Source organism: Castor canadensis, chromosome 6 (assembly GCF_047511655.1).
Source record: "Castor canadensis chromosome 6, mCasCan1.hap1v2, whole genome shotgun sequence".
Classification (NCBI taxonomy): Eukaryota; Metazoa; Chordata; class Mammalia; order Rodentia; family Castoridae; genus Castor; species Castor canadensis.
The window spans coordinates 47,707,479-47,716,821 of record NC_133391.1 but is presented as its reverse complement, the minus strand read 5'-3'; the positions used below and the strand labels follow the sequence as shown (position 1 = coordinate 47,716,821).

General features: G+C 44.4%; 1 protein-coding gene across 3 annotated transcripts in view; it reads left to right on the top strand.

Moving 5' to 3' along the window:
• The first annotated feature begins 422 nt into the window (after nt 1–422).
• Nucleotides 423–9,343, top strand: part of Lrrc8b (leucine rich repeat containing 8 VRAC subunit B) — a 65,127-nt gene continuing 56,206 nt past the window's right edge. The window contains exons 1-2 of one of the 3 annotated variants that reach the window (XM_074076537.1): nt 1,089–1,326; nt 3,882–3,973. The gene's annotated coding sequence lies outside the window, so the exon portion shown is untranslated. Of the gene's footprint in view, nt 545–1,088; nt 1,327–3,881; nt 3,974–9,343 lie in introns of those variants that run through there. The other 2 variants (XM_074076539.1, XM_074076536.1) reach the window with 2 other exon arrangements.

Below are 9,343 nucleotides of genomic sequence, written 5' to 3'. Positions count from 1 at the left end.
GTTTTCGTCTTCTTCCTTTGGTAGTTCATTGTGCCTTTTTTTTTTCCCCTTTTCCTTTTATTTTAATAGGGATGTGATCGCCATAGCAACTAAAAGATATAAATCTTGCCTAATTGAATCATTGCTCTGAAAATGATAGCCTGGACAAAGATTGAGTTAAAAGCGGGGGGAGAAGTATCGAGTGGATGAGAATGATAAAAATATTAAATCTTTAGAATTCCTGGGTTTGGATTATTATTATTATTATTATTATTATTTTGCCTATTTTTTAAGGTACTCTTCAAACGCAGGGCCACCTAACTGTAGAAGGAACCGGGCGGGGCCATGGTAGGGCGGGCCTGCAGTTAATTAGTAGTAAAATACAGCTTATGAGTATAAAGGTGGGCCCTCTCCCAGGTTACCGCCTCCTCATCCTAAGGATAAGAACATTTGGAAGAGGAGGATGGTATTGGAGGCCCAGGATCTAACTTAAGCCGCTTAAGTCTGGCACTGCTGGAAGCGCTCCCCGCCCGGGGCTGGGCCTGTACCTCTCCCAGGGCACATGGTAAGGACGGGGGAAGGGTCTCGGAAGGCATGGCTCCCGCACGCGGCCCGACCGCGCATTATGTAAGTAACAAGTTACTCCGAGGTGCGCACGTGAGAAGGCGGCCGGTCACCCGGGAACTGCCAGTCACTGGCGGGGCGCGCCCAGGGGGACAACCCGATGCCCCTGTCCCTCGGATCTGCTGGCTCCCCGCGAGACGCGTGGCTGCGCACTGCTGCCGGCGACCCGAGGCTGAGCGGCCACATGGCGCGCGCGCTCGGGGACATGGCAGCTGCGCTTTGTTTCCAGCAGCGAGGGTGAGTCACCGGCCCCCGCGGTCCCAATGCCGGGCAAACACAGGGGCCCAGACAGCTGAAAAATTCCCAACAGGAGCAGCTACCAAAGCAGCTGCAGCCTCGTCCTCTTCTGCCTCCTCTTCCTCCTCGGCCGCCGCCGCGGCCGCCCCCGTCCCGCCCCGCCCCGTCCCGCCTGCTCCTCCTCCAGCCGCGAACTTAGTCAGGGGTTCGCGCTGCCGCGCGCCCATTGGCCAGCGGAATGCGCCGCGTCACAATGGAGCCGCTCGGAGGCGGCGAGCCAGGCAGCGCCGGGGCTTCCCGCTGAGCCCGCAGTCTCCGGCAGCCGGGAAAGTGCGGGCAGGCGCGGGCCTCTACCCCGGCACCCCGAGCGGGCGCACGCTGGGGCCGGCGCGGCGCCGGGCTGGAGTCGCGCGGGTAGGTCGGAGCCTGACACCCGGCGCGCGGTGGAGGAGCCGAGCCACCCAGCTGGCGGCGGAGGAGGACGGGGTAAGGGGAACGCAGCAGGTGGGGCTGGCGGCACAGGTGCGGTTACCTGCCTACGCCTCACCTGTGAGCGGGACGCGGGCAGCGGGTAGGTGGCGCGGCGGCTTCGCGGCTCCCGGGCCTACGGGACAGAGGGAGCAGCATTCCAGAGAGGACCTCTCCTGGATGTTGGGGTCACCTAGGGCAATTGGAGTGGGCGGCCGCTCCCGTCTCTACCCCGCAGCTCGGCACCGCACCTGAGCCCGAGTCCTGGCGGCGGTGCGGGAAAGGCTGCCTTTCCAGGCTGGGGTCTCGCCCCGGTGAGCAGAGCTCCTTCGAAGGGGGCCACGTTTGGTCGCTCCTGTTTGCCCCCTGCCCTGGCGCTGCTTGTTAGCAAACATTTTATGCTCTTGGATGCTCGCTATCCGCCTGCATTTTGGTGGTGGTGGTGTTAGGCGTTCATTCGTTTGAGGGAAGGGGGGTCCCTGGTGCTCATTTAGAGAGAGGCTCAGAGTTTCCTCCTGGGCTGCAGTTGAGCAGGTGTGAGAAGTCAGTGAAATCCATTGCTGGTTCATTAATCTGTGCCCTCAACTGACTTCCCAAAGTCCATAGGTTGCCTGTAGTCGGATGACATCTGTGGAAGACTTCTTTGTGGTCAGGAACACTACCAGCCCTCCCCCTCCCCCCCTCCCCCGCCCCACCACAAAAAGGACAAACCTAAATTTAAAAACAAAAAACAATGTGTACTTTTTGAAAACATTCACCTTTCCTAAGAACGTTTTTTAAAATCCCCCTATAAAAAGCTATCAGTGTGAAATATTCAAATCGTAAGTAGGTAGCCAATTTAAATAGGCAATTTGTTCAGTGTACTTTAAGAAGAAATTAGGGGCTGGAGGTGTAGCTTAGTGACAGCATGGCCTTAGCATGGGCGTGGCCCTGGGTTCAGTTTCCAGCACCCAAGCTACTGTTACTACTACTACTACTACTAGCAATAATAGTAACAGCAGCAAGTATTATTACTAAATGGCATGTGTCTTTTCCAGAGTGCTGTGTTGTAAACCTAAGGGGAGCTTAAAGTATGGAAAAGAAGTCAAGCTGCTGTATAATTACTTAACAATTCCAGTGCACACGTTACACCTCCTGACAACCCAAAATGCTCTAAGCTGTGCCATCGTCACTTTCTTTTGCCCCTGGCTTTCCTAGTCAGTAGTTCCACTCTTGAAGAGAATATGAAAAGCCAGCTAATCCCCCAGGTGACTGGGTCTGTGTGATTTAAGACATTAAGCCCTTATCAGACATTAAGTCTGATACTGCTCTAAGCTGAAAAGAGTGCTCTTGGTTCAGGGAGTGGGCAAGGTTATCATAGAGTGTGCCACTTTTCTTATGCCTAGTTTTCAGAAAATTTTCTTTTTCTGAAAGAAAAAGTAACTTAGAATTAAGTTTACTGTTGTTTGAAACTTGTTCTGTTTTTCTTCAAGTAGAGGAAAAACATGTTCTAACATGTATACCCTAACGTGAGCTTATTCACATTTAGAGTGATTTCATGTGACTAGTTAGGATTTGCTTTTTAAGCCTGTTCCCCACCGAACCACCGTTGCACATGACTGTTTTAACTTTCAGAACCCTCAGGATGAAAACACTAACATAAATGAAAATTAGGGCCCTTTTCATTTTAATTATTTCTAAAGTTGAATTTACAATTTTTTTTTATTTCTCCTTCCCAGCAACCTTCTACTATCCATTGCTATTAACAGAAATTAATGCATCTGAGTGTCACACTTGGTGAAATGGTTTATTATTGCTCTGTGTGCCGTGTTCTGGTACCCAGGGTACTGGATATTCCAGAAAACAACTTACGCCTGTGACCACCCAAAAGAAACTTGGAGGCCCAGTTACTGTGTAGAATTTGTGTAGCCAGTTGTAAAACACTTTCTAATTTGTGTCTTGTCTGTTTTCATATTTCTGCCTTTTATCTCCTACTGTCATTTTATTTCTCATCTCTATCTCCTAAACTTCCTACATGCCTTTACATTGACTTAGTTTTCTCTGGTGTGCAAAATAATAACTTTCATATGTGATAAACTGTTTTTCTTTTTCTAGATCATTAACATTGATCTCAAATAAAATTAGGTCTAGCTTCAGTCACTGGATCTCTCTATGAGTCTTATCACTGTTATTCATTTGGAAATTGAACAAAGAGTAATAAAAAGCCCCCTGTTCTGTGACTTCCTTTCTAAATGAAAGGATTTTACTCAATTGCAACACAATTTAAATTTATTCTTTCAATGCTACTGTGAACAGAGTAAAGGAAACGAATAAAAATGAGTTGTCAGGGCTTCAACCTTGTCCTTTCCTTTTTGTCTTTTGACCTTTATGCTGTCTTTGATATGGGTCACATGATTCTCCTTGTCCCTTTCCAGGCTGTATATGTTTGAACTTGAGTGTACTTTCTTCTTTCTTCTTGTCTGTCTCCTCCCCTGGCCATTTCCACAGCTCACTTCTGCAATGCCCACCCTTCAGTGAACAGCATCTTTCATGGAAGCTGATGGTACACAGCTTTATTTTTCTTCTGTTTCCAGCTCTGTGCAGGTGACTGAGATTTTCCTCTGCTCATCTTTGAGGACCAAATTCTTTACCATGAAGTAGCATATTCCTCTGGGTACTTTCTCAGGTATGCAGAATTGAGAGTATATTTAAACCTTCCTTATTTTCTTTTTTTCCAGTACTGAAGGAGGTTGAGCTCTGTGCCTTATACTTGCAAAGCAGAAGCTCTGCCACTCAAGTCACTCCACCAGCCCTTTTTATCTTGGTTGCTTTTGATCTAGGGTCTTGCTTTATGCCTAGCTGACCTGTACTGCAGTCCTCCTTTTTGTGCATCCCTGCAAGTTGAGATTTTAGATGTATGCCACCATGTTCAGTCTTTGATTGACATGGGGTCTCACAAACTTTTGCGTGAACTGACATCTAAAGAACCTCAATCCTCCTGATCACCGCTTCCCAAGTAGCTAGGTTACAGGTGTGAGCCACCATACCTGGCTAAAACTTTCTTTATTTTCTCCTAGCAAATCCTTTCTCAGCATTTTGAAATATTTTTTTTTCCAAAATCTATTGAAAATTACAAGTAGGAGTTCTTCAGACTTTTCCAAAAGAACATGAATGTTGCATCCTGAAGGGCTTGGGTTGAGCTCTAGTGTCACATGAATGACTTACTGGATTAGTTAAGGTTAACTAGTACTTACAGAGACCACAAAAAACAATAGCTTAATCAAAGTGATGTTCCTTTCACATTAAAGAAAAAAGTTATAGACAGACAATCCAGAAATGAATGATGGTTCTGCAGTCTTCTAAGAACAGTACTAGTTCCATCTACTGGATGTACCATATGTAAAATGAGACTGTCACCCTTGTAGTCCAAGATGATGCTTCAACCAAGACATCCCAGTTGCCAATGGCAGAAAAGAAAGAAGTAACAAAACGGAGAAGGAAAGATTTGCAGTCTTTTAATGAAATTTCCTATAAAGCTGTTATATACTTCTTCTTATATTTCATTGACCAGAATTTAGTGCCTTACCTCACCTGCTGGAATAGTCTAGGAAATATCACCCTGAATCCATAGTCTTAATTCTCAGTCAGAAAGTGTGGGGAGGTTCATATGCTTAGGATAAAAAGGGGGAAATGAACTTTGGGTATCCAAACACCATAATTATTCTAAACCTTTTTTTTTTCTTGACCAGTATTACCTATCTTATAGGATTCTTAGGACTGAAAGAAATATTACACATTAAAGCATGTAACATTGTGCATCAAAGCATGTAACACAGTATCTGGCATAAAACAGGCTTTCAGTAAATACCTTCATATTCCTCCTTGTTCCTTTTCCCTGTTGCCACATAATTGATATTTAAATCGTATTTTAAATATTGGGGCATTTGCCCTAATTGCTGGTAGTGGACTGCGGGGGTTGTGCTTTGCCATGGGAGGGAGACGAGGTGTTTGACAGGGAGCAACATATCATTGTACGATGTCAGCATTTATTTCTTTAGCTTAAAAATCCACTAACATTAGAAACATGGCTTACAAAATGAAATGAACCTGGATAGGATTCTTGGATCTGCCACTTACTCAATGAGCAATTGTAGCCTCTCTCATTTCAGCTTCCTTATCTATAAACTGGGATAATAACCATTTAACTTGGCCTAATTTGGGTGAATCTTTCCTAAAATGAACTCTTACTCTGTTTTTAAAAAATATATTTTCAAGTTAGTCATCTGTGTGCATTGCCAAATGAATGTTTTTAACTTGTTAGTCAAGCTTTAGAATTGTCTCCAAAATGAGTTTTTAACTCAAATAAAGCAAAACCATTCCTGTGTTTTTGATCATTGAAAATTACCACCATGAGAGTGTTGGGAAGGAGATGTCGAGATGCTGTGAGTGTATGTGCAGATGTATTGTAATCAGAGGCTGAATGGTGACTTTACCAGCAAGCTGCAGGAAGTGAAGGAGGAATGTGGTTTAAGATGAGCTCACACATGAGGTGAGATGAACCTGACCCTAGGCTGGGACCTGCAGGTTCCCAGCACCATTCCAAAGGAGGCATTTCATAATGTTTGGAGGCATCTTTAAAATAACTGAAAATAATATATAACTTTGCAGTGTGCTACTGTGAAAAGGGCAGCTTAATTTAGGTATAATTTAATTTCTAAATATTTTCATACTATTCTGGTAAACTTTAGATTTTTTTTGATACACCAACCAGTGGGTCTGAGAAAGGAAACTATAAAGCAGAGGCAGTCAGGGAGCAGTTGATCTGCATAACCTGATCTGATAGCAAGTAGAATGTGAAGCCATGTAGCCAAGTGGGAAAAGACTGTTGGCAAAAGACTCAGTAGCCCATAAAGCAGCAATGGAGAATGAGCACATGGTGGGAGGCATGGGCAGTGTGTTCTAGAGGTCTGGCTGGACTGTTAGGCCTAGCATGGTTTATCTCAGGCCATTGGGCAGCCACTGGGTTTCAGGTTTGTGTAGGCAGGACCCAGCTTGGCAGGGGAATATCATTTGTAGGTACATGGGCAGAGGATGCTGTGCCATCTTGCTTTGTCCAGCTAAGCTAAAGGGGAGCTTGTGGGAAAAAGTGTTGCCTCTAATCCCTGCAACCACCTGGGAGGAAGCCCTCCTTCCATGTTTCTCTTATCGATGTAGTGTGCATGACTTGGGTGGGGAGAGGTGTCAGCCCTTCTACTGCACACTATTTCTTGCTCAGGATGGATACATTTAAGGTCAGTTCTATTCATCTAGAGTTCATTTGTCTAGGCAAAACTAAATGAGTTTGTTCGTGGCCCCATTTCAATGCTGAAATAGGCAGTCCTCAAGTGAGCTATGTCTTGTCTTCCAAAAGCACTCGTGAGTCATAATGCAGTTTCTCAACAGCACCACATTGTGTGTGGTTGGTGGTCAGGTTCACAGGCTATCCCAAGAAATGCTTGCTGTTCCAGTGCTACCTTAAGGTGCCGGAAGTCTCTCACCTCTGCCCTCCCAGGAATGCCTTGTAACTGGAACTTATTGCTCTGCTTTTGTCCTGGTGTTTGGAATTTCCCCTTCAGTAGCACTCTGAGCTCTTTTCTACCTTGGGGCTTCTCAGATGTGGTTCCCTCTGTGTTGTGAATGTGCCTACATACTTCCTTCTTGTCAGTTCAGGGTCGGCTCAAGTAAAGGGACTTCAGGAATATGTTTCCCCGTAAAGGTAAAGCACCTGTCCCCTGTCCCTGTATATCCATCATTCTTTCATGTCTTGGTTTATGGTTTGCTTGCTTGTTGAGTGAAAACAAGACTTTGTTTGTCTCTGTTGTTGACCTGCTCTAACAGCTGCTATGTAGTAAGCGTCCCAGGATTGCTGCATGTGATAGTGGGCAAATAATTTTGCTCCATTGGGCATAAAATTGGGTTATCAATATATATGACACCTATATTACAGAACAAATGCAGGCCTGGAGTCAGTGGACTGACAGTTCTTTTCCTCACAACCTTTAAGTTCCATATTTTTGCAGATAGTAATACCATCTACCCAATGAGCTAACCCAGAGAAACCTAGAACCAGAAATCATTTTGGGCTTCTTCCTTCAGTGCCTCGACACTTCTGCTTATACTGTTGGTAGCTAATTTCTCTAGAGGCCATGTCCTTCAGCTTCCTCCCATTACCACCCTTCCTCTACAGCCTCTTTTGCCACATGAGTCTTTTCTAGGAACACTGACAACTGTCTAAGTGATAGTTTAGTTCATAATAGTCTTGCCCATCTTCCACCCCAACTCCCAGTTTGTTGTCCACATTGCAGTAACCTTTCTGAAGGTTACCCATAGCTTTGCTGCCCTGTGGTATGGCTGCCTTTGCCGTGGGGAGCAAATCCAAATGCCTTGATGTACCATATGATAAAGTCTGCCTTTGTCTGGCTTCTGCAACTCTACAGCTTCACCTGTTGCCACTCTGTCATTTCTGCATCTCCAGTGCATGCACTGTAGACACAGTGTACAGAGTTCACCCCGTACACAACCATGCTGAGCTATTTGCAGTATGGGGAGGGAGGTTCTAGGTAGCCAGGTGGCTTTGCTCCATGACTACCTTTCTTCCCTTTATCTGCAATCCTCTCGACAAGCCTGTGCCCATCTTTCAAGACTCAGTTCAGGCATCCCTCTTCTAAAAGACCATTCCTGACATCTTTTCTCTGCCTACCCTGCCCCAGAGCCCTCTGGCCTCTGTGCTGTCTCAGAGCCTTGTACATTGATGATAGAACCTTTGCCAGGAAAGAGCTCTGCCTCCCCTTTGTGTTCCTTCCAGATAAAGAAAGTATTCTGTTCACCTGTGGGCTTCCTGGGTTAGGCTTCAGACCTGACATACAGTGGACATGCAATAAGTAGGTATCATGGAGAAAATTTGGAAGGAGATTCATCATACCTATTGCCTATACCAGGACTTCATGTTGCTAACATACTTTTAACTGGTATTTGACTAAGACTTGAAAGAATATGTCTTTGAAGGTTAGAAGTAGTAAGCTACATTATATATGCTGTTGATAGATACCAGTTGAATACCCACAGTGCTTTGTTAATGAGCTCGTGTGTGTTGAACATTTACTGGATTCAGAGTTCAAGACTTGACAGTTTACAAGGGGTACTTGACAACCTTTGCACTTCTGAAATAATCCTGGCATTTGTCTTTCTATTAGAAGTCAAAATTTTAAAGGGTCAGCATAGACTCTTAGCATACAGGTAGTTTAAAACAGAGTTTCTGATTGGTTTTCTTTGAGTGTCCTGTTGAAAGGATTTTGTACACTGGGGGCTCTCCTCATACATTTTTAAATATCTAAAAATGTTACTCATTTTTAAGTGTTTTTTTTTCTTTTTTATTATTGTTGTACTGGGGATACATTGTGACATTTACAAAGTTCTTGCAATATATCTTAGCTGAATTTAGCCCCCCATCATTCTCCTTTATTCCCACTTCCCCTATTCCTGGAATAATTTCAGCAGGTCTCATTTTTCCATTTTCATACATGAGTACATAATATTTCTACCATATTCACCCTCCTACATCCTTTCCTTATAGCCTCCCCCTTCACACTGGGATCATCCCCCTCCAGACAGGGCCTGTTATTTTTAATAATTATGAAAGATGACTTCTAATAACATAAACATTGATTTTTTAAAAAAAAAATCATTCTTTACATATATCCAGAGGAAACAAAATTAAATACCAAAATTATTTTACAAATAACACCATCTTATTAAAAAAAACATAAAGCTCCTTTTTGTCAAAAGTCAGGAAATGTACATAGTTCTTTTGGTCATGGGACTCATTTCATTCCTCTTTTCCTTTAAAACTTAATCTCAGGCCAGCATTCTCCTGGTTGGATGTCCTTTCTTGATTACTTTATTAAAAAAAAAAAAAAAAAGCTCTTGCTTTTGATTGCTTGCATGGGCTTGCTCTCTCTCTCTCTCTCTCTCTCTCTCTCTCTCTCTCTCTCTCAGCTCCCCTCCCTCCCTCCCTGCC